This window comes from Pleurodeles waltl, chromosome 3_1 (genome assembly GCF_031143425.1).
Source record: "Pleurodeles waltl isolate 20211129_DDA chromosome 3_1, aPleWal1.hap1.20221129, whole genome shotgun sequence".
Classification (NCBI taxonomy): Eukaryota; Metazoa; Chordata; class Amphibia; order Caudata; family Salamandridae; genus Pleurodeles; species Pleurodeles waltl.
Genome location: NC_090440.1, coordinates 1978297837 through 1978320636, shown reverse-complemented (window position 1 = coordinate 1978320636; position 22800 = coordinate 1978297837).

Sequence of the window (22800 nt, the reverse complement as noted above, 5' to 3'; positions counted from 1 at the left end):
TGCCACACCAATCCTAAAGAGAACTGCACACACATCACAACTACCAATTTATCCGTCACGAACTACACACCACACAACACCCATGTCCCCACAAAGTCACCCCTGTTTCACCAATGAGGAGTTGCGGGTCATGGTGGAGGCAATAGTCAGGGTAGAGACACAGCTGTTTGGAGCACAGGTCCAGCAGATTTCCAATGCTAGGAAGATGGAGCTATTGCGGATGATCGTGGACAGGGTGAATGTTGTGGGACTACATCCACGTGCAAGCACGACATAAGGAAGACCTTGAACGACCTACGGGGGAAGGTGCGTTCAATTGCAGCAAGCCACCAGCTTGCCATCAGGAGGACTGGCGGTGGATCCCCAACTCCTCCCCCACAGCTGACAGCATGGGAACAGCAGGTTTTGCCAATACTGCATCCTGAGGGACTCACTGGAGTAGCAGGAGGACTGGACACTGGGGAATCAACATTTACTATCTATCTCCCCAACCCTGCATGCCAAAACGACCACTTACTGTGACCCCCATCACCTCACTCCATCCCACACAGTGCACCACCCCAATCGCCACACCTAAATGGCAGCCCCTGTATGCCATACCCACTGCATGCACATCCTGTCCAGTCCTGCATGCACACCCACCACCAATGCATGCACAGCATGGAGAATTTACAATTCCAAAATCAATCTCCATCCACAACCAGAGGTGGCAGGACAACAGCAATAACAATGGGAAAGCTAGTAATGTGGAATAGGTCACAGACATGTAGCATAATACACCACTTACATCCTCACAGGTGCCCCAGCCAATGTCAGCGACGAGGAGATGCCACGGCTATCCAGTCCCCCAGCAGAAGATGCCCCCAATGATGACTCAAAGATGAGCTTTGGATCTGGATGAACTCCCTGGCCCATCTGGGACCACTGGTCAGTTGGCCACCCCATCCCACAGCCAGTCCACCACAGAGCCCCCCTCAGAATCCAACACCACAGCAGCCAGCCAACGCCCCCAGACCTCTGTCCCTAGGACACGTCAATCAGTAGTGTGCCCACCTGTACAGGGACCTGAGTCGACACCCCATAGGCTAGACAATGAGGGTCCTGGTGTCAGCGGGAATGGGCACACCGTTCAGGGGACACAGGCACAGGGGTCCAGGGACACTTGCGGACAGCTGTGCGCCAGGGGGAGGACAGGCCCAGGCAACCGACTACCCAGGAGGCACTTACAAATGTCCTGGGGGCATACCAACAATCACAGGACGGGATGGGTCAGGTGATCACCATCATGCAGGAGAACCAGCGGCTGCAGGGGATACACCACCAGGAGGTCATGCAGCAGTTGCAGGGCCTAAATGCCAATATGGCCTCCATTGTAGGGGTGCTGGGTGACATGGCCAACACCATGCAGGAGGACAGAGCACGCCAGCAGGCCACTACCATTAGCCACTTCTCCCAGCAGCCATCAACATCTGCTGCAGCTAATGGACAGGAAGCCCTGCCACAGGACCCACAGGCCACCAGCACCCCTACCCCTGCAGGAGGTGAACCACCCGCAAACATTCCCTGCGGCCTAGACGGACACCAGAGACAGGTGCCAAGACCACTGCCAGGAAATGAGCCCCTCCTGAATGTCCCCCTTGTGTTCCACTGTGTCACCTTGTCCACTTTGAACTGCCATTGCTCCCCTTCCGATGGCCCCTTGGACACCGGATATGTGCAACAAACAGACTGGCCCACTACACTGGGCTTTTCCCAACCATCACCCCACTTTGCATTGTATACCAGAATAATTAATAAACACCCTTGGACACAATTTGAGTTATAGTGCTTTATCTGAAGTAAATGTACAATGTGTTGAACTGTATTGAACTGTATGATCCTGTGCAAAAGTCCAGTAATATGTTGATCCAGCCTACATATGTGTCTCAGCAGTCTGTACACATCACAGCATTACACTGTTGTAACCACACCAACTGCAAAATTGGAAGGCATAGTTGACAGTCAGTTGGGATGCAAAGGTAGTGACTGGCATCATGTTACAGCCACACAGCACAACACTTAAATGGAGAAATGTTTAGTTCAACCGTCTTACCTGAGTGTCATTGGAAGTACTGCTGTATCATATGTGTCCTGTTTTCCACATCCTCCTCCTCCTCACTGTCCTCTGTGTCCACTGCTGCCACAGGTGCATTGTCACCCCCTTCTCCTGCAGATAGGGCCAATGGTGTCTGAGGGCCACATTGTGCAGCATGCAGCACACCACAACAATCTTGCAGACCTTCTCAGGGGAGTGGCATAGGGATCCACCTGTCAGACAGAGGTACCTGAACCTGGCCTTCAGGAGACATTAGCCTTGCACAGTGGAATGGGGTAAGACTCCATAAGGCATACACTGACATACATTGGGTGGCGACTCAGGCTCACCTATAAGTCACACTCTGCGTCACTGTAGTTGTGCCATCAGCTGTGGGACGCTGTTGTTCCTCAGGACAAAGGCATCATGCACAGACCCAGGATACTTGGCAGTGATGTGGGAGATGTACTGGTCAGCAAGGCACACCATCTGGACATTAAGTGAGTGGAAACTCTTCCTATTCCTGTACACCTGTTCATTGGCCGGGGGTCCTAAGGCACTATGAGTCCCATCAATGGCCCCAATAAAATGTGGTATATGTCCCATTGCATAGAATCCAGCCTTCACAGTGGGAAATTCATCCACTTGGGGGAATGCGATGTAGGTGCACATGTGTTTGAGCAAGGCTGCCAAAACCCTTGCAAGCACAAATGAGAACATTGGCTATGACATTCTTGCAGCCAAGCCCACTGTCACCTAGAAAGAGCCTGTTGCCAGGAAATGGAGCACTGATACTACCTGCACAAGAGGGGTTATTACTGTGGTGCAACGCATAGCAGGTAGCAGATCAGGCTCCAATTGTGCACACAGCTCTGTGATTGTGGCCCTGCCCAGACGATAGATGAGTATGAGGTGCCTGTCCTCCAGTGTAGCCAAGTCCACAAAGGGTCTGTACACGGGCGCTTGCCTCCTCCTCCTATTCCTTCGCAGTGGTTGGTACCTAAGGGACCCAAAAATAAGAAGGATGTGACAACAGGAACTATGGACACACTACATCAGTGTACACAGAGCATGTTGTATGTTGGACACTGGAATTGTCTAGGTGTGTACATTTCACACCAATGACACACTTTTAAATCAGTAAATGTGTTTAGCAGTAGAAAATGGCAACCGCCTGTCCTGTATGCAGGGACAGGTGGAAGTGACTTCACTCCACCGGCATTAGGCGTCATGGCGGGAGGCGGTCTGCACCACTGTGCTTTTCCTCATTGGCTAACATGGGGCTCTATGGAGTACAGGAACCAGTGATGAGCAACGCCGGTGGTGACGGTGTACACTGCCGCAGAAGTGACCGCCTTTTTCTATCGCTTCACTTGATTCTTAACTTTCCACAGGACCACATCTCCACTGCGTGTGCAGTTGTGACCGGTGTCTGGAACCTGCCATGGCCTGTGCAAGGGGGAAAGAGCCCCAGCCTTCACATCGGAGGAGTTGGAGAGGCTAGTGGATGGGGTCCCACCCCTGTATGGGCAGTTGTATGGGCCTCCAGACCAACAGGTGAATACATCATGGGTACATTGCATGCAACACAAATGCATGTAGCTGTGTGTATGTGTGCTGGCAGTGTGTCATTTGGGGGGTATGGCTGGTGGCAGTGTTAATGCAGTGGTACAGGTCATGGGAGTGCCTGATGAGGGGCAAATGCAGTATGTAGGCCATATGTGTGACAGGCTGGATTGTCTGGTTCATGGTGTCCCTCTGTCTGTTTCCTCTGTAGGTCAGCACCCATCAGAAGAAGGGGCTGTGGCGTGCCTTCGCCAAGGACGTGCGGACGCTGGAGTTCCATAGCTGGCGGAGCACCCACTGCAGGAAACGGTGGGAGGACCTGAGACGCTGGGCTCGGAAGACTGCGGAGGCCCAGCTGAGGATGGCCTCCCAACGAGGGAGGGGTGCCCATCGGAACCTGACCCCCTGATGGCCCGCATACTGGCGGTGGCCTACCCAGGGCTGGATGGGCACTTGAGGGCATCACAGCAGCCACAAGGGAGTGAGTACAGTGTGTGTGACAACCATCTTTGTTGCCTGGCCTGGGATTTGGGTTCAGGGTTCTAGTCAGTGGATGCCCCAATATGCCAGCTTAGACATTGCTGCGTGGTCCAGCTTAGGTATTTTGGGTGTAATGCATATTTTAGATAGCCAGGTAGTTGGCTTTCCATGTAAGACAGGGCTTAGTTGGTCCCATTTGGTGTACAGATGGCAGTGTTTGGCTCCTACCTGCTGTGGTACCTAGCCAATAGCATGCCAGTGTGGTCCATACTGCCCTTTCTTAGTCAATGTGTGTGATAGTGATGTGTATGCCATCTGTGCTGTTGGTGATGTGATTGACCCTGTGTTTCCTTTCTTTCTCCCCACCTCTTTTTGTCATCCTGTCCATGTTTGCAATAGCATCATCTGGTGAAGGAGCAGGGGCTTTGGCGATTGAGGGAGCTGCAGCCCACAGGACCCAGGAGGCAGAATCCACTGACGGCGAGAGGACCAGTGGGATGGAGGCCGAGGGGAGCACCACTGGGGGAACGGGAGCTGATTCAACTGACTCTGATTCCTCCTCCGATAGGAGCTCCCTGGTAGTGGCTGACCCCTCTGGGGCCACCCCAGCTACAGGTTCTACCGCCACCACCACTATCAGCACTGCCCTCCCTGTAGCTCCCCACTGAGTTGCCCGTGCCCGCTCACTCAGGAGGGTGGGTGTCTCCTTCGCCCCATGCACCTCAGGCCCTGCCCCAGTCAGTCCTGCTGCCCTCAGTGAGGAGGCTATTGACCTCCTGAGATCCATCGCCGTAGGGCAGTCAACCATAGTGAATGCCATCTAGAGGCTGGCATCCCAGATGCAGCAATGCAGCGCCTTCCTGAAGGGCATTCACGGTGGCTTGGCAGCACTACAGAGATCGTTTCAGGCTCTGGCCTCCTCTCTTCCATCCCCCCTTCAAACAACTACTTCCCTGTCCCAGACTCCTCTCCCCAAGCCCATCCCATGCACACATTCTGACAAGCATGCACCCAAAACAACAGACAGGACTTGCACAGACAAACACAGGCAGCACACTTCAGTCCACAAGCACTCACATAGACAACACACAGATGCACACATACCATCATCTACTGCCTCCACTGTCTCTCCCTCCTCCTCCCTCACAGTCATATCAGCACTCAAACCTTCACAGCATTGCCCACAGTCACCAGAACAGCAGACCCGCAGACATGCACCCCACACACCACATGTGCAGTCACCACCACCTCTTGCAGCAAAGCCACCTCACTTGCAGACACCACCACAACATCCATCCACACATCCTGTTTGACCTCCCCCACCCTGTCTGTCCCAAAGAAACACAAACACTCACAATCAGACCCTGAACAGCCATCCACTTCACACATGCATAATGTCCATGCAACTGCACCCAAATCCAGCAAACCTCCTCCTCCTACAACCACTGCCTCTACCTCCACTCCCATACCTCCTCCCACTACCCACCCCATTGGTTTTAAGAAGCTTTTCCTTTCCTGCCTTGACCTCTTCCCTCCCCCCGTTCTGCCAGTAAGAGGAGGGTCCCACCCCTTAGCCCAGTACATCCAGCACTAAGTCCAGCCCTGTTCCACCCTCAAAGACTTCAGCTGCCACTAAGGGGCACATGAGTGGAACTCCGGCCCCCTGCCCCAAGCCCACTACTCCGCCCCCAAAAAGGAAGGGTAAAGTGCCACCCCCTCCCAAACCCAAGGACCCCCTCCCACGAAGAAGCCCCTCTCACCTCCCCACCCCTGCCCCTGAGGTGCCTGCCTATTTCCAACATGATGCCCCTGCACAGTGGAGTCCTGATGAAGTCAGGAATCAAGTTGGGGCTTGGACTTTGCCCTGTGGGCATTTTCAGACGTTGAATTGGCCACTGGCCCTGCATGTATATGTGCAATTCTGTTTTTTTGGAGTTGGGCTCTTCATCCCTTGTGTGCTAGGCGGCTGTACTCAATGTCGTCGTCTTCGTCAGCATTGGTGCTCCAGGACGGCCATGGCGTGGTACAGCATCGGGAAGACTTGCAGTTCTGGTTCCATGGCGGCTGCAGACTCCTCTGTGTCCCTGGAAGTGAGTGTCTTCTTTCGTATGATGTGTTTCCGCCAGGCTTTTGGTGGCATTGCTAACAGGCTGGTGGTGTGCTATGTCATAATATGGTGGCCAGATCCTTGTTTTCCGCCTGCCTGGAGATTGCTACCGCAGTATTCAGTGGTCGTACCGCACTGTCGGTTGGGGTGGTACATTAACTGTCTATGGGAGGGATCACCACCATGGTCATAATTTAGCGGTCATTACCACCGGTCTGGCGATTGTATTACCGCCATGGCCGGCGTGGTGGTCACCTGACTGCCAAGGTCATAATGACCACCTATCTCTCTTAAAGTAGTGTTGTAGTCCCTGCACATTCCAAGTTAGAATAGTCACACAATTAGCCATGGTAGTCTCTCTGGATCCTCCTTGGTGCACCACTGTCAGGCCTCCCTGCCCAGCCACACCATCACAGCCTAAACCCAGATCCCCAACAAGGTCCTATCATGATGTGGAATCAGTGCCCCCTCTACACCCCTACCAAATAATATCATGCTGCATAGGTAAATATAAATGGTACCTAAGTACATCCTCTGCAAGCTTCTCACTTTAGGAGTGAAAGAACAAGGTAATTGACATTTGCCGTCCACCCCTCATTGCTGATTTCAGTACTACCAATAGTACTGTGTAAGTATGTCCCTCCGCACACCAACGAGACTCCAGACAAGACAGGCTGTGAGGTTCATTTAGCAGTCAGCACTTATCTATTACAGTTTCAGACTATGCATGACCCATTATGCAGTGCACCCCAATCCTCGATCCACTCTTTGTGGATCATCCCCCATTGAGGGCTGGGAAGAGACCACAGCCATAGTGCCATCATCCTGTATCTCCACTCTTAGGCATGAAGGGTCTCCATTCTGATGTCGCTAAGACTTATCCGATTGTTCTGATGTTCTCTCATTGGAACTCCGGGCACCAGCTAAGTCCCCTTTTTTTTTAATTTTACCTCGTTCTGAGCCATGCCTGGGCACCTTGTCTCATAATCCAAGTCAATGCCACACCTCTTCAGGGGTTTCAAAAAAAAATATTTTACCACCAGAGATGACCTTCAAGTGCGCCGGGTACAATAACATATAACTCACCCCGATGGAGTGCACCTTGGCTTTCACCTCCAGAAGCCCCTTCTGGCACCCTGCACTTTGTTAGTATAGTCTGGAAAAATAGATATCTTATGATTCTCAAATTGGGCATTGTTCGTCTCATGGGCTGCTCGCAGTATACTGTCCTGGTCACTGTAATTGAGTATCCAGGCTATTATGGCACGCAGAGGCGCCCCCGACCGGGGCAGGGGGACCACCGCACACTGCGCCCTTTCGATTGCCAACATATGGATCAACACCATTGGCTGAAGTACCTCTCTTATCCATTTTTCCACAAATACCTCAACTGCTGTGCCCTCTGCTCTCTCCAGAAACCCCACCAGTCTGACTGTTTTGCAGCTGGGCCTACCGTCTGCATCTTGAAAGCATGCTTCCAAGGTACCCTTTATAGATGTGATCTCCACTAGCTGTTTTCTCAGGGTTTTGACTTCAGACTGAAGCTCAGTGATGTCGTCCTTCATAACCCGAACCTTGTCAGCCACCTTCTGGAGGTCCACCCGGAGTAAATTGACCTCCAAGGCCACCATTTTTATATTTCCTTTCAGTGCTGCCCTGGATCACTGCATTGCTGAAAGCAGCTCAGTGTGAGTGGGCTCCCCCTGTGCTGCATCCAGGTCCGTCAGCTCCCGCTGCCCCACCTGCCTTGTGTGCCGCTGCAGGAGAGGCATCACTGTTGTATTGTGTTCCCCTGGGAAGGGGCAACCTGCTTGGTTTTTCCTATGTGTGACCATATGGCCCATGCTCAAATTATGCCAGTAACAGACTCACCCCCCCCACCAGTGGAGCAACACCCTCAACACACTCCCAGATATGCAGTCGAAAGTTTGCTACCTCAGTCCCACAGTTATTGCCCGCAGAGACTCATGGGAGGCACACCAATTCCATTTAATTCAATTTCCCCCTTGCAGCAGTCAACAAGGGAGGGGAAGTTCATCAGGCCCAGCAGGGGTACCCCAGACAACCAGCCCCAGCAGTCATCCAAGGAGATCCCACATGCCCTGCAGGGGACCGGTACCCTGCAGCAAGGCCCAAGTGCAGCCGGCGTCTCATTCGCGGGTCCAGGAAGAAACAACACTCTGTTAAAAAGAGCCGCCACCCACTGGAGGGGGGACTGAGTGCACACCAGAGCTTTAGGCACTCCAGAGCACACCACCAAATCCACTCACAGGTCTAGGCAACAGCCCACCATGAATTGCCCGACCAGGGGTCGTCCGGCATAGCTCAATGCCTCCACTGTGTCCTGGACCAGGCCTCAGCACCACCCCGCAGGGCTGTGTCCATCTCTCTGCGAGCTCCGGCCCATGATCTCCGTGCTGCGGGTCAAAAGGTGGGTCTCACTCCCGGCTCACACATTCCCAGCCACACCAGCCCAGCAGTTCACAGTCTGCCCCCGGGGCCGATCCAGGCCCGGCCAGGGCCACGTCCCATGCCCTATCACGAGGCCTCATAGTTGGCCCAGCGCACAGGCCAGTCTACCGCCAGCTGCCTCCTCCACTCAACGTCTTTGAGTCTCAGCAGGCAGCCGGACCGCTCACCACCGCTCACCTCCACTCTCCCCGGCCAAATCCGTGCCCACTAGAGAGCCCAGGGCCTGAACTGCTCCTCCAATCTTTCCAATCTCTCGCTTCAGGCCTGCTTCAGCAGTCACAGCCCAGGGGGTTTCTCACCATACTGTACCCCACGAGATGCACACCATTGCTGTCCATCCACAATTGTTACGGTGTTGCAGGGAAGCTGCTTAAATTGCGATATTTGGACAACTATGTAGGAGGATTATGTACGGATTCCACTGGGGCAGTGAGGAGCCGCCTAAAGGGGTGTCCACCGGCCACATTGCTTGGCCCCGCCCCTCCCGTCAACATATTTTTAAACTCCTCTCTAACATTCACTGCCACACCACAGAGTTTCAGCTTCACAGGAATCACACCTTCTCCCATCTTGATTTTATGACTGAATCCTAGCAATTTTCCCAGTCTCTCAGCAAACACCCTGGGAAACTGCTGGATCACTCAATCTTTATTCATTTCATTTGAAACAATCAATACAGGTTCATTACTGCTTGGATTAAGAATGATTCCCAATCTCCACTGATCACTCCAACCTGAAATGTTAACTCCTCTAGCAGCCACATACAATTGTATTTGAGCAATCCTGCCCTTGAATTCAATTTCCACCTCTTCGTGCCCTTCAATGTCTATTCTAGAACCATCAAAACTTTCCACAATAAGGTCTGACTCCTTCAGGGCATCCACATCTCAGCACACAATAATATTTTGTACTAGTAGTCCATGGCGAACCAGAATCTGCCCTCAATTCCAGGTCTACATTAAATATGCAAACAACACATTTAGGTAGCCCCATCGCCCCTCCTTCTACACATATCTTTCAAAATCCCCTTGTTGCTTCCACCTTTTCTCCATTGTGGTTTAGATTTTCATTCACAAATGACACTTTCTCCTTGATATTGGTGCTATTACTCCCTTTCTTGAAAGCCCTACACATTCATGCAAAACGTCCAATGCTTCCACATTTGTTACACTCCTTACCTACTGCAGGACACTGTGATGTGATGGAATGTGGTTAGTGTTTCCACACCTAAAACAATGAACATTCTTGTCACTCCTCTTGTAAGTCGGAGCACCACCACATGAATTACCAGCACTCACACTGCACACATCCTCAGAAGCCGTACTTTCCTTGCTCAAAGATTTTAGCCATCTCTCCGACTGTTCTAAAGCTTTGACAGTACTAATAACATCCTGCAAATTCAGATCACCCATAACCGTTACTGTACCTTTTTGCTCTGAACATGTACAATTATCGAGCCTCTAATCATTTCATCAGTAAAGGATCCAAAATTGCAGATTGTGGCTAATGCTCACAATCCTGTGAGAAACTCTTCAAAGGTTTCTCTTTCCTCTTGTACATGAGGGTAACATTTGAACCTGTTGAGCCTGTTAGCGCGTCAGACCTTAATAAGTATACTTACAAGGGGTTGCGAATGGGTCGATGAACCCTTTGACTCACAATTAAAAAGTTCTTGCCATAGCTCCAGTACATAATCAATAATCAATTCACAATAATCAACAATCTTTAGCAATCAATAAAATCAATAATCAATGGAGTCAGTGAATGTCACGCACCATGACCTTTCAGCCATGAATAACTACACATTTAATAAAAGGTTAGTACGTTTATTTCCCTATATCAATAATGCTAAGGTCATGTAAATTAGTCTCAATAGCAAATGAAACACATATAAAAACAACACTGGTTGTCCAAAGCGGCGGAAGAAACACAATCTAATCAAAGCCTTAACCATGACACATTCCAGAGCTACAATGCAAATCAATAGCAAAGTCAGCTGCGACAAATATATAGCATTCATGGAATTCAGCAAGGTAATTCATCAATCATTAATCCCTGTAATTATCAGTCAATTTGTGAGGGCACTTAACTAACGGCAAATTAGCATCAGCATGTTGGGCTTCATGCAAAACAATTTTGGAAACACTGATTTGGAAAACATCTAACTATGGATCTGTCAAAACACCGCAGTTGATACCTAAAAAGAAAAATAATAAAATGCATTCAGTCACGTTTGATTATATCTACCTATGCTCGGTATGGGTCAGCAAAGCAGAATCAGTCTTTGTCCTCAGGGCATTAGTCGATCAGCAATGCATCAGGCTCTCAGTCAGAGAATATGAGCCCAATGTCAGAATGAATCTTGAATCTCTCAAAATCAGGTCTCTCTAAATCTGAATCTCTTCTCTAGTCTCTAGTCTGAATAATTCTCCTCTGTTGTGTTATATCAAAGTCACCTTAACTATCCCCTAATTCCCTGTTGGTCAGTTATTTATACGTTTATACTTTACCCAATAATATTTCTATGCCAAATCTATGAATTCTAATATTTCACTCTTCATATGTAGTTGATTGGTCTACGTTACGATGTCCTCATCATCTGGCTCGTCAGGTAACAATATTGTTGCATCTTCAGCTCAAGTCAGTATCTTCATTGTTCTCGTCCTGGGAAAGTACGTCTCACGCACATTACACATAAGTTGTTACACTAGCGGGAACATCATCTCCTTGCAGTCGGTTCTCACAAAAAGCCTCTGTTAAACACTTTTAATGGACATTTCACAGTTAAATTCACTCTGTCAGCATTTTTATTAACCTCTAAGAAATACAGCTTCTGCATGAGGCCTAGCAAAATAGGCCAAGACACTTGCTAAGTTAAGGCCTACAATTAATAAAGCTCAAGCATACTTTATAACCCTTAATATGACATACTAGTGCATTAATCTAATATATTTTCAATATTTCATAAGTATTAATCATTAATTAGTACATTTCTTGAACATTGGTGGCCATTCTTCGAGGTCACATTTTCAAATGTGTGCATAATATTTTCTACGTTATCCATTTTCTACATAAACTCATTATTCAAAATACATAAACACTCATTATTAATTTCTAATAAAAACACTTGCGCTAGCAGTCCCTCCTCTGATGACTAAATGTGCCATCACATTAATTACCACCCACAAACATTTACAATTCAATTTCTTCATAATTTTGTCTTCTCCTTGAATTTTCCCAGCAATTTTTTTCCCTTTTCTTTTCGGATTATTCTTACACCCTTTCAATTTAATCCTTTTACATAATTTACATAATCCTCATATCCCCAATAGACAAACCATGACAATTTATATTCCCTGTAATATTTTCAATGGAACACCCTTCCAAATGTTGCTGAGCCAATATCCCACTGAAGCAAACCCTTTGCCAACATTTTCCCACACACCTGGTTCTTTCAATTCCTTTAAATCAGCACTTGCATTAGTTAGATTTGTAAGTAAGTTTCTCATCTCTTTACTATTGCCAGGTATATTTGAACAATAATGCCTAGAGTTAATCATTTTACAGACTCCGCCATCCTTTGCTAAAATAATGTCTAAAGCAAGACGATTTTGAAGAGTCATAGCTCTATCTGCAGCCAATTCAGTATCTATCAGGAGTATAGCCCCTGAAAAATGTGTCAGCATGTTATCCACAATGGTAGACAACTTTGAATCTTAATCAAATTCAGGATGACTCCCACTGAAAGAATCACCGCTCCAGATATATCTCCCACTATCGCAAAAGAGGACTCCCTTCTCTGTCTCTTATGATGTAATTCAGTCACTTTCTGAAACTTTTTCAAATCCTCCATCTGATAAATCTTTGGGAAAACTATCCCCATATAACATGTCCCATACCATCCTCTTGGAAGACGGTAATAAGCATTAAGTCTACAAATATAGTATATCCCTAGAATTGCAGGATCCTGCCCATTCAACATAAATATCCATTTACTCAAATAAAAACACATGCCTACATTCACTCGTTCCCACAAATAAAGTGTCAGTGCGCAATTTAGGCCTATATATACAAAGCTTCCCTACGTGTTGTGTATCTAAAGCTAACTTCCCTTGCGTTTTAATTACACATGATTTGAATAGAAATACTGAATATACTCCTGGTTATAAAATCTTGTTAGTAACAGACTACAACTTATCCCATAGGTTAGGGGCAAACTATGATAGGTGACTCCTTCTTTGACTGAGTAAGGAATCTGCATACACACAAAACAAATCTTTGCATCTATCATCTCAACATACTCATTCAATAAGCAATAGAAAACGTTAGAAGAAAATTCAACCCTACGCTTTAGTATAATCATGCAAATATTTCTCATCTAACTTATACCTCACTAATGCCGTTAGTGCAGTAGTCGTCTCAAAAGAAGTATGGTTGGCTCCTTTCTCATCAAGAACAGACATACCCACAATCAACACTACAAACAATATCCCACACATAATTGCCAAACCAATGCTCATATATTTACAGCGCCAAGCATCTCTACCCTGTTTATTAAAGACAGCCATGATCCATAAAGAATCAGCAGCAGAAGGAATTTAGAAACTTGCAGCAAAAATAAAAAATAGACCGCTTTCCTTTCAACAGTTCAGTTTCACTTCCAGAAACCCTTCTTTCTTGTCCAAATCGGATAGCAGCTTTGTCAAAATCAGGTTTCAAAAGTCAAATCATGTTATCAATGTCTCTTCTGGTTACTTTCAATAGTCTCGTTCTCAAAAATATTTTCTCTCAAATTGTTTCAACAGTTCAGTTCATTAACCTTCTTCACGTCACCTCAAAATATTGACCTGGAACTTCTTTATCAAAACAAAAAGACAAACTCTTGCTGCCATCCGTTTGAAGTTGCATATGCTCATTCAGGACCTGCGTATCTTCGACTTGCTATTCTCTTTCTCTTCAGTTTTCGATCACCATTCAGCTCTCCTTCACTTAGATCTTCTTTCCTTGTAGTATCTACTTCTTCCTCAATTGTTGGTTCGACAACCATCTCTTTCCTTTTCTCCACTTGCGATTTCGGCCACTTATCTCCTTTCAGTAGACCTTCTGTCAGTATTCTTTTCAAGATTGAACTTGAACCCTTTTCTTGCTCTGTGTTGTTTTCTCTTGACGGATCTACAACCGGTTTAGGAGGAGTCAGATCACTTTGACTTTGATCCACCTCAACTCCTTCCCTTTCTGGGTCTGGCAATTGCTCTGTTTGTCTATCAGTATCGTCTGCTTCTGGGAAAGACTTCTTCTGACCAGGCTCTCCTGCTGCTTCAGTTGAGATAGGTTCTGCAATACTCTCCTGGAGGTCTCGACTCTCACAGGAGTGACTGAACCGTCCTCAACGAGCTCAGATCCGGTCTCAGTTCCTCTTTGTTCTCCTTCTGGCTCTGAGACTTGTCACACTGTTGTTGGTACTCGCAGCAACGCTTCTTCATGATCCAGTGGGCATGCCACTTTCTTCATGTGACTTGCGTGAATCCAGTTCGGGATACCGGCACACTTCACAGCTGTGGTAGTTGTTAGGACCACTTGGTATGTTTCCTTCCAACAAGGCTCCAAACACGTCTTTCTCACGTGCTTTCGGATGACAACCCACTTCCCAGGTCTTACGTTGTGCCCTGGGTCATGGATCAGCGGCAGTGTGGTGGCCTCCACCTGCTGAGAAAAAGAGCGGACTACATCAGCCAGACCCTTGCACTAATCCAACAGCATATCATCTGTAATGTTGACAAGTGCATTTGCTGGCACCGCTGGTAACCTCATTGCTCTGCCCATGAGGATCTCAGGAGGCGACAGTCCTGTCTTCCTGTCAGGTGTGTTTCTCATAGACATCAACACTAAAGGCAATGCATCGGGCCATTTCAAATTTGTAGCTGCATACATCTTTGCAATTCTTGACTTCAAGGTACCATTCATCTGCTCCACTAGTCCTGATGCTTCAGGGCCGTAACTACAATGCAACGTCTGTTCAATGTTCAATGCTGCACACAATAATTTAATCACTTTGTTATAGAAGTGACTTCCCATATCTGATTCTGAAGAGACCGGAAACCCGAAATGCGGTGTTAGTTCCCTAAGCAGCAGTTTCACTACTGTGAGAGTATCATTTCTTCGTGAAGGCGCCTTTTCAATCCAATGACTAAAGATGCAAACAATCACCAACACCTATCTCAAACCTCCACACACAGGCATCTCAATAAAATCCATTTGAATTCTGCTGAATGGACTTCCTGTTCTTCCAATGTGGCTCAAGTTTACCACTGTCCCTTTCCCCGCATTCAACTGCTGGCACATGACACAACAATGGCAAACTGCTTCAGCAATTTGCTTAAACTTTGGGTTGAACCAATCATTCTTGAACAGACGAACCATGGCATTCCTCCTAATATCTGCCTGGCCACGATAGTACCTTGCCATTTGAGACAACAGGCTATTTGGCAAAACCAATTGACCCTCCTCAGAAACCCACAATTCATCTTGTCTTTGAACATATTTCGATTTACTCCAGGAACGTTTTTCCTCTTTGTCGACATTATTCTGCAAAGATTTTAATTCTTTCAAAGTGTCAATTACTTTCAATGCATAGCTTGTACTTGTTGTGTCTTCTTCAGGTAACAGTTCCCACTTGTCTTTGATCGACAAACAGTTTTATGTGCAAAACCTTGCGACTTGATCCGCATATCCATTACCCAATGACACATAGTCCTGCGACTTCAGATGTGCACTGCATTTCACCACGGCAATCTTTTCAGGAAATTGTATTGCATATAACAACTCTTTGATTCTCTCACCATTCCTCACTGGTGAACCAGAAGAGGTCAGGAAACCTCTCTGTGACCACAATTGAACAAAATCATGAACTATTACAAATCCGTACTGGCTATCCGTATAGATAGTAACTCTCAACTGAGCAGAAACATGGGACGCTATAGTAAGGGCGACCTGTTCTGCTACCTGGGCAGAATACACTCCTCAAAGCCAGGAAGCTTCCAAGATACCTGTAATCCTGCACACAGCAAATCCTGCTCTCAGTGTCCCTGTATTGTCTTTCAGACAAGAACCATATACTAAAATAATTTGGTCATTTTCTTCCAATCTGGTATCTCTAATGTCAGGTCTCAGTTTTGTGCACAACTCAGTTACGTCGAGACAGTCATGTTCGACATCCTCCTCCTTTTCTATTTCAACATTTTCACTTGGAAGTAAGGTTGCTGGGTTCAGCACTGTACATCTTTTCAGTGTCACGTTTGGCGACCCCAAAATACTCGTTTCATATCTAGTCAACCTAGCACCAGCCAAGTATTGGGTTTTTGTCCTTGTCAGTAAAATCTCAATAGAGTGAGGGACCGTTACAGTCAGGGGATATCCCATCACCACGCCTTTACACTGTGAAAGACTTTGACCAACTGTGGCAACTGCACACAAACAACCTGGTAAGGATCCAGCAACTGGGTCCAAAGTAGCTGAAAAATATGCTACTAGGCAATGAGCGCCTCCATGGACCTGTGTCAAGACAGACAATAAACATGCTCATGACAAAACAATGTAAAAGGCTTTGTGTAGTCAGGCATACCCAACGCTGGAGCTTTGCACAAACTCTCTCTCAACTCAGTGAACGCTCTCATTTCATCCTGGTCTAGCACTATGGGATCGGTGACTTCCTTAGGAGTCAGTTTCTGCAGTGGTCTCAAAATGACTGAAAAATGTGGGATGCATTGGCGAGAATATTCCACGATCCCCAGGAACATCCTGGCATCGATCTGTGTGGGCGGGGGACTTATCTGCAGTATCGTTGTAATCATTTCCCTGGATATTTTCCTTAACCCCTTACAATCTGGTGTCCCAAATACTTAATTACCTTCTGGCAGGACTGCAAAATCATTGGTTGCACTTTATAGCCATTCTTTTCCAAATGGTTCAACAGGGCAATCGTATCATACTTGCACTCGTCCCTTGTTTTGGACGCAATTAATAAGTCATCAATGTACTACACCAAAATCAATGGCAATTCCAATGACTCCAAATTATTTTTAAAGATCTGGTTGAAGGTGACTCCATGTACCCTTGCGGAATTCTACACCAGCAATATAGACTCGATCCAGGAATTTGAAACAAAAGAGAAATTGCCTATCCTCATGAAGAGGCACAGAAAAGAACGCTTGTGACAAATCAATGACTGTGAGCCACTCTGCATCACATGGAATCTGGAATAGTATCACAGCTGGATTGGGCACTATGGGACAACATTTTACCACAATCTCATTTATTTTTCTCAGATGCTGAACAATCCGGGCCTTCTCACAGGGCTTCTTCAACCGCATTATCGGTGAGTTACATGGACTGCTCAACACTTCCTTCAGAATTCCCTACGTCACAAAATCTAAAACAAAAACAAGGTCCATACCACAAATATTTAATATTTGTAAGTGCTTTAGAAGGTTTGACATTAATGACACTCAGTGCTGTTGCTGTTGCAGGCAACATGATGTAGTTGTCCAGGGCAAATGGAGTATTAATATTTATGTTACAAATGACTCTTTCCGAATTATCAATGCAAGAGGGCTTTTTGTTGTGTAACTCCAAATCATTTCATAATGCCAGCCAATTCCGTATTTCTCTACTTCCCATTTGAGGAAAATATATTTGGGTGTTGGGTGGAACTTGACTTTGGACTTTGAGAGGATTTGTATAGTGAGTGAACAAGAGCGATAGAACTGCCATCTACAAAAGGGCAGGTTTTCGCATCCACAGTGCTCACCTGTTCCTGGGATTTTTGTATCTCTAGCAATATTCTAGACATATTATTGATAATCCTTTGTAGTGCTCATTAGACAGATTCTCACTTCTTATTTCTCTAAAAACTGCAGGAAAGTAGTGGCTTTAAAAACCTAATGGGATTAGAGGGGATGGGACCACCGAATTCGTCTCTTTTAAGGCTAAGACGTCACCTCAAAGTCTTACAAGGAAAGGAAGCTGGTACCTTTATCTTTCTTCCTAACATTTCTTTCAAGCGATAACCTACTTTGTTGTGGAAGAAAGAAAACATTGCTTGAAGCATGTCTGACTAGGTTTCGATTTTCCCAGCTTACCATAGCACGTTACAGCTTTGGTAGAATGTAGCTTAATCTTTGTTCTTTCACTTTATTTATGTCCATTTATACTGAGACAGAGATGCTGCAGGGAGATAAGGCTTAACCCAGCAAAGAATGTATGCAGTTTCCAGTTCTCTTAGTTTTTACACCTATATATTTTGTTGAAAAAAACATATATCCTGAAGATACATATGGATTACCATCCCATGTGCACTCTCACAATGCTATGTTTGATCAAAAACTAGAGTAACATAAACCTAATATTTGGGTTAGATTTATGTTACTCTAGAAACATGCTTGTTGAGGGTTGATAAGGTTATGAACCTCATTCGATATTGCTTAAAACTATTCTAACGCAGCAGAATGCAAACTAGTGTACTCTTCTGTGTCTTGAAAGACACCACTGCTTCAAATGCCAAGTTCTGGACATTTACTCTGGGGCAGCAGGAAGAGTAGCAAGGTTATCTCAATCATTTGAACTCCCCTGCCTTGGTGTGTGTAATTCTGGCTCTCATACTCTGTTCAGGCTTCTGATGATCATAAAGTAATACATGAAAACTATGAGAAAAATTCAAAGACTTTTACACAACACATCCTTACTCATGGACTCCGTATGCTTCACCCTACTGGAGTGTATAGCATTGATTTTGGGCACGGGGGAACTTGACCCTAATTAGCACAGTTCCACTTGAACACCATTGATTTTACCTAATAGTCAAAGTAACGTTTGTGACTCTGACTACCAGTGGTGCATACCCTGGATGTTACCAATAGTGAATGAGAAATAACCAATATTTCTAAGGAGTAGTACTGGGATAGGGAACCATCAAATAAACACTAGCGTACTAGGGGACTGTGCTATTTTTTGTGAATGTTGGAGTCTTCCTTTGTATGAGCAGCAGTTTAAATAAAATACTTCTCTCCTTTATATTCTAAATAGAGAAACAAAAAGACAAAAATTAAAATGTTGAAGCAGAAAGCTTATACCAGCGTTTATAAATCTGGAATGGAGCACTCAACATTCTAATATTCTATTAGAACATTGGAATGCTGGAAGCTCCATTGAAAACAATGGAGTGCTGCGGGCTTTTACTGGCCGGTAAAAGCCCGCAGCGCCAACATTCCAATGTTCGCTTTGTTCACAGCAGCAGCTGTGAACAAAGCCTCACGGAGCCCGAGGGGATTTTAATCCTCTCGGGCTCCGTGAGCAATTAGTTTTTTTAAATAGAACATTCTGCCGTGAGTGGCAGAATGTTCTAATAGACTTAGAACCCGCCGTAGCGGGCTCTACCGGCTATTAAAGGCCCTTTCCCTTGTTAAATGCCCTCGCCTCAGGCATTTAACGCGGGGAGCAGGCCTTTAATAGCTGGTAGAGCCCGCTACGGCGGGTTCTAAGGCTATAATAAAATCTAGAACATTGCAATGTTGGGAGCTCCACTGAAGACAATGAAGTGGCTTAGGGCTAATAATGGTTGGTGTGAGCCTGTTAACGCGTCCCTCTATGATAATTTATTACACATCAGGACTCGTTTTAGGCCAATGAATCTTTTGACCCAGTTGAGAGACACCTTAGGACGAGATAGCTAATCAATATGTCAATCAATACGTCAATAATGTCATCAATATTTATAACTACAATGCATTTCACTTTAGTCAAAGACATTAATAAATTCAGGACACCACCATGACCTTGCAGTCATGAATAACCACACCAGTTTAGTAGAATTTTATGAGGTTTATTCCCTATTGATTACAATTCTAAAAGGAAGTGTGTTAATCTCAAAACCAAAACACTCAATAACATTGTCATAATTTGGCAACTCGAATAAGACTTCATCAAAGCAAGGAACGCAATTATTAGAACATAACACAGCGTCAACATAGATCGATTTCAGCAGAGTGTCATCAACGCGTCAGTTCAACAAAGCATGGATTCAGTCATTTGTCTTTTGCGTCAGTTTAGTGAACCCCTGTCCTAACAACTGATTAGCATTAGCATGTTGGGCTTCATGCAAAACAATTTAAACATCAATTTGGAAAACGTCTAGCTATGGTCTCTGTCAAAATTAAGCAGTTGGTACCTAGAAAGGAAAAACAAACAGACAAATCACATTTTAATTGTCATAGTTACCCTCCAAGGTTTGGGTCAGCACTCAGGTTCAGTCTTCGTCTTCAGGACATCAGTCAATTCGCCATCAGTCAGAGATTCAGCTCTTGGGAGAATAGGGACACTTCCCTCATAAGGAGGAAAAGTGTAAATGGGCAATCTAAGGAAGAGGATGGTTTAAGTAAAACCAATATAAGTCACCAAACAGAGTGACAAAGTTTCTGGATCAAATCAAATTAATAGCATTTCCCTAACCAATCTAAATGGCTCCCCGTGTCATAGGTTTTAATCCCTTTTTCATTGTACATTCCCCTAAAACTTGATTGGACAAATGTTGCACCCCACTACCTTTAGCCAATTAAAAACAGATTATGTCATTATATCTTTCACCCCACATTAGTTCACAAGCAGTTTATTGGTCCATATGATTGACGTCTTCAGAGGTAGCACGTCCGGTATGATTTCATCCTTCTGTAATTCTTTGCATATCTTCGGTCAGTAGCTCCATTGTCTGTACCGGTTTGAACAACCTTGTACATTATACTAACCTACACTGTTGCATTTTAGTTAATACATTTCTACAAGCAATATGAATTTCATGAGAACGGATCTACTACAGTTACATTCAGCTTCTAGTTCGAAGAAAAAAACAAGAGTTCATATCCTTTTGTGAGTCATCACACTGCATGTTAGAAAAACATATTTAATATGAGAGCCAGGCATCTAGGCCTCGACTCATGCTAACTAAGGCCTACAAGATTTATTTAGCAAAACTTTAACATAATCAAAATATACTAATACAGTTTTTATGCGGCATTATCACACATTAGTTCATATACATTTCATATAGATTATATAAACTACGCTCTCTCAGTCCCTCTTCTGATGATGTTCTTCATCACACAAACTTTTCCCTTTCAAACTTTCACTTTTCATTTTTCACTTTGAGCATAATGCGCATTTCAACATCTTGCCCTTTGTGTGAACTCTCCCAAATTTCGTTAAACATTTTCTCCCTTTCATTTTCCTCATTTCTTTTACTTCGTTTTGTCCAATTTCTTTTAATTCTTTCATTAATTTTGCATGCTCCCCATAAACCTAATAAACAGATCAAGACAATTAATAGACCTCCTAATATTTTTGCAAGCACCCCGTTCCAAATATTACTAAACCAACTCCATACTCTGGCAATTCCTTTTCCAACTTTCTCCCAAACTCCAGGTTCCTTCAAATCTTTCAAATCTGCACTATCTCTTGTTAGGTTAGTAAGCATACCTCTAATCTTTTTGCCATTATCAGGAATGAACGAGCAACAGTGGCGCTCGTTAAGCATCTTACAGACTCCGCCGCTCTTTGCTAAAAGAATGTCTAAAGCAAGCCGATTTTGAAGAGTCATAGCTCTTTCCGCAGCAAGTTCAGTATCCATCAGGAGTATAGCTCCTGTAAAATTTGTCAGCATGTTATCCACAATAGTAGACAACTTTCGAATCTTTATGGAGTTTAGAATAACCCCTACTGAAGGAATTATGGCTCCAAATATGTCACCAACAACAGCAGCCGCTGTTTCTCGTTTTTGTCTAGCATGTTGTAATGCAGATATTTTAGGTATTTGCTTTAAGTCATCAATCTGGTAAACCTTTGGGAAGACTATCCCCAAATAACATGTCCCATACCATCTCTTAGGGAGACGTTAATAAGCATTAAGTCCACAGATATAATAGATCCAAGGGATCGCTGGATCCTGTCCATTTAACATGAAAGTCCACTTACTCTGAAACAAAAACACATGCCTGCATTCACTCGTTCCCACAAATAAAGCGTTGTGCTCAGATTTTGGCCTATATATACACAAAGCCTACCTACATGTAATGCATCTATAGCTAATTTGCCTTGCGTCTTTATTGCGGTATAAGCATAATCATTTGCGTATGTACGTTTTTCTAATCCCTTTCTAGTCTTTCTTTCAGTGCTTTGTGTCTATCATCAGTGTGATCTAAAAAGCTTTTCTCTACAGGTGTTAATAAGCAGGTCAGATTGTTGCGGTGTGCATAAGCTGTTCCAAATGTTAGTGTTGGCTCAAAGAAACCTCTAACTAATTTTATACTATGCTCCTTAGCTAATTTGTTCAGAAACTCAATCACAGGCACAAAGGAAAACACTACATCTAGATTTGAATAAAAATATTGCACATGTTCCTGGTCATAGAATCTTGTTAGTAGCAAACTACAGCTTATCCCGTAGGTTAAAGGCAGACTATGATAGGTGACCCCCTCTTGTACTAATGAAGGAATCTTTGTACACACATAACAGTTTCTCGCATCCATCGTGTCAACATACTTATTCAGTAGGCAATAGAAAACATTAGTAGAAAGTTCCCCCTTTGAATTAGTTCCCACATGCAAATATTTTGTATCCTGCTCAAACTTCTCCCACGGTGTTAATGTAGCAGTCTCAGGTTTTGAAACATTGTTAGTCACTTTCTTGTCCAACCATGGCATTCCCACAATCACACCTACCATTATTATTGCACACACAATACCTAAAATAACACTTAGCCAACCACACACTTTACCCTTTTTGTTACTACCTCTAGTGTAAGCCATGATCTGTAAATAATCAGATAGCAGAACAATTCAAAACAATCAACTTGTGGATGATTTAAAAGTTTTTTTTATTTTTTATTGATGCGAGTCTCTTTCTCTCTCTGCGTGTATTTACAGCATTTCACTCACCCCAGGACCCTTTTTTCAAATCAGGTTAGCAGCTTGTCATAATCGGTTTTTCAGGGCCAATTCAGGTTATCAATGTCACATCCGGTAATTTAGAAGTCTTTTCTCTCAGCCTTCAGCTTTCA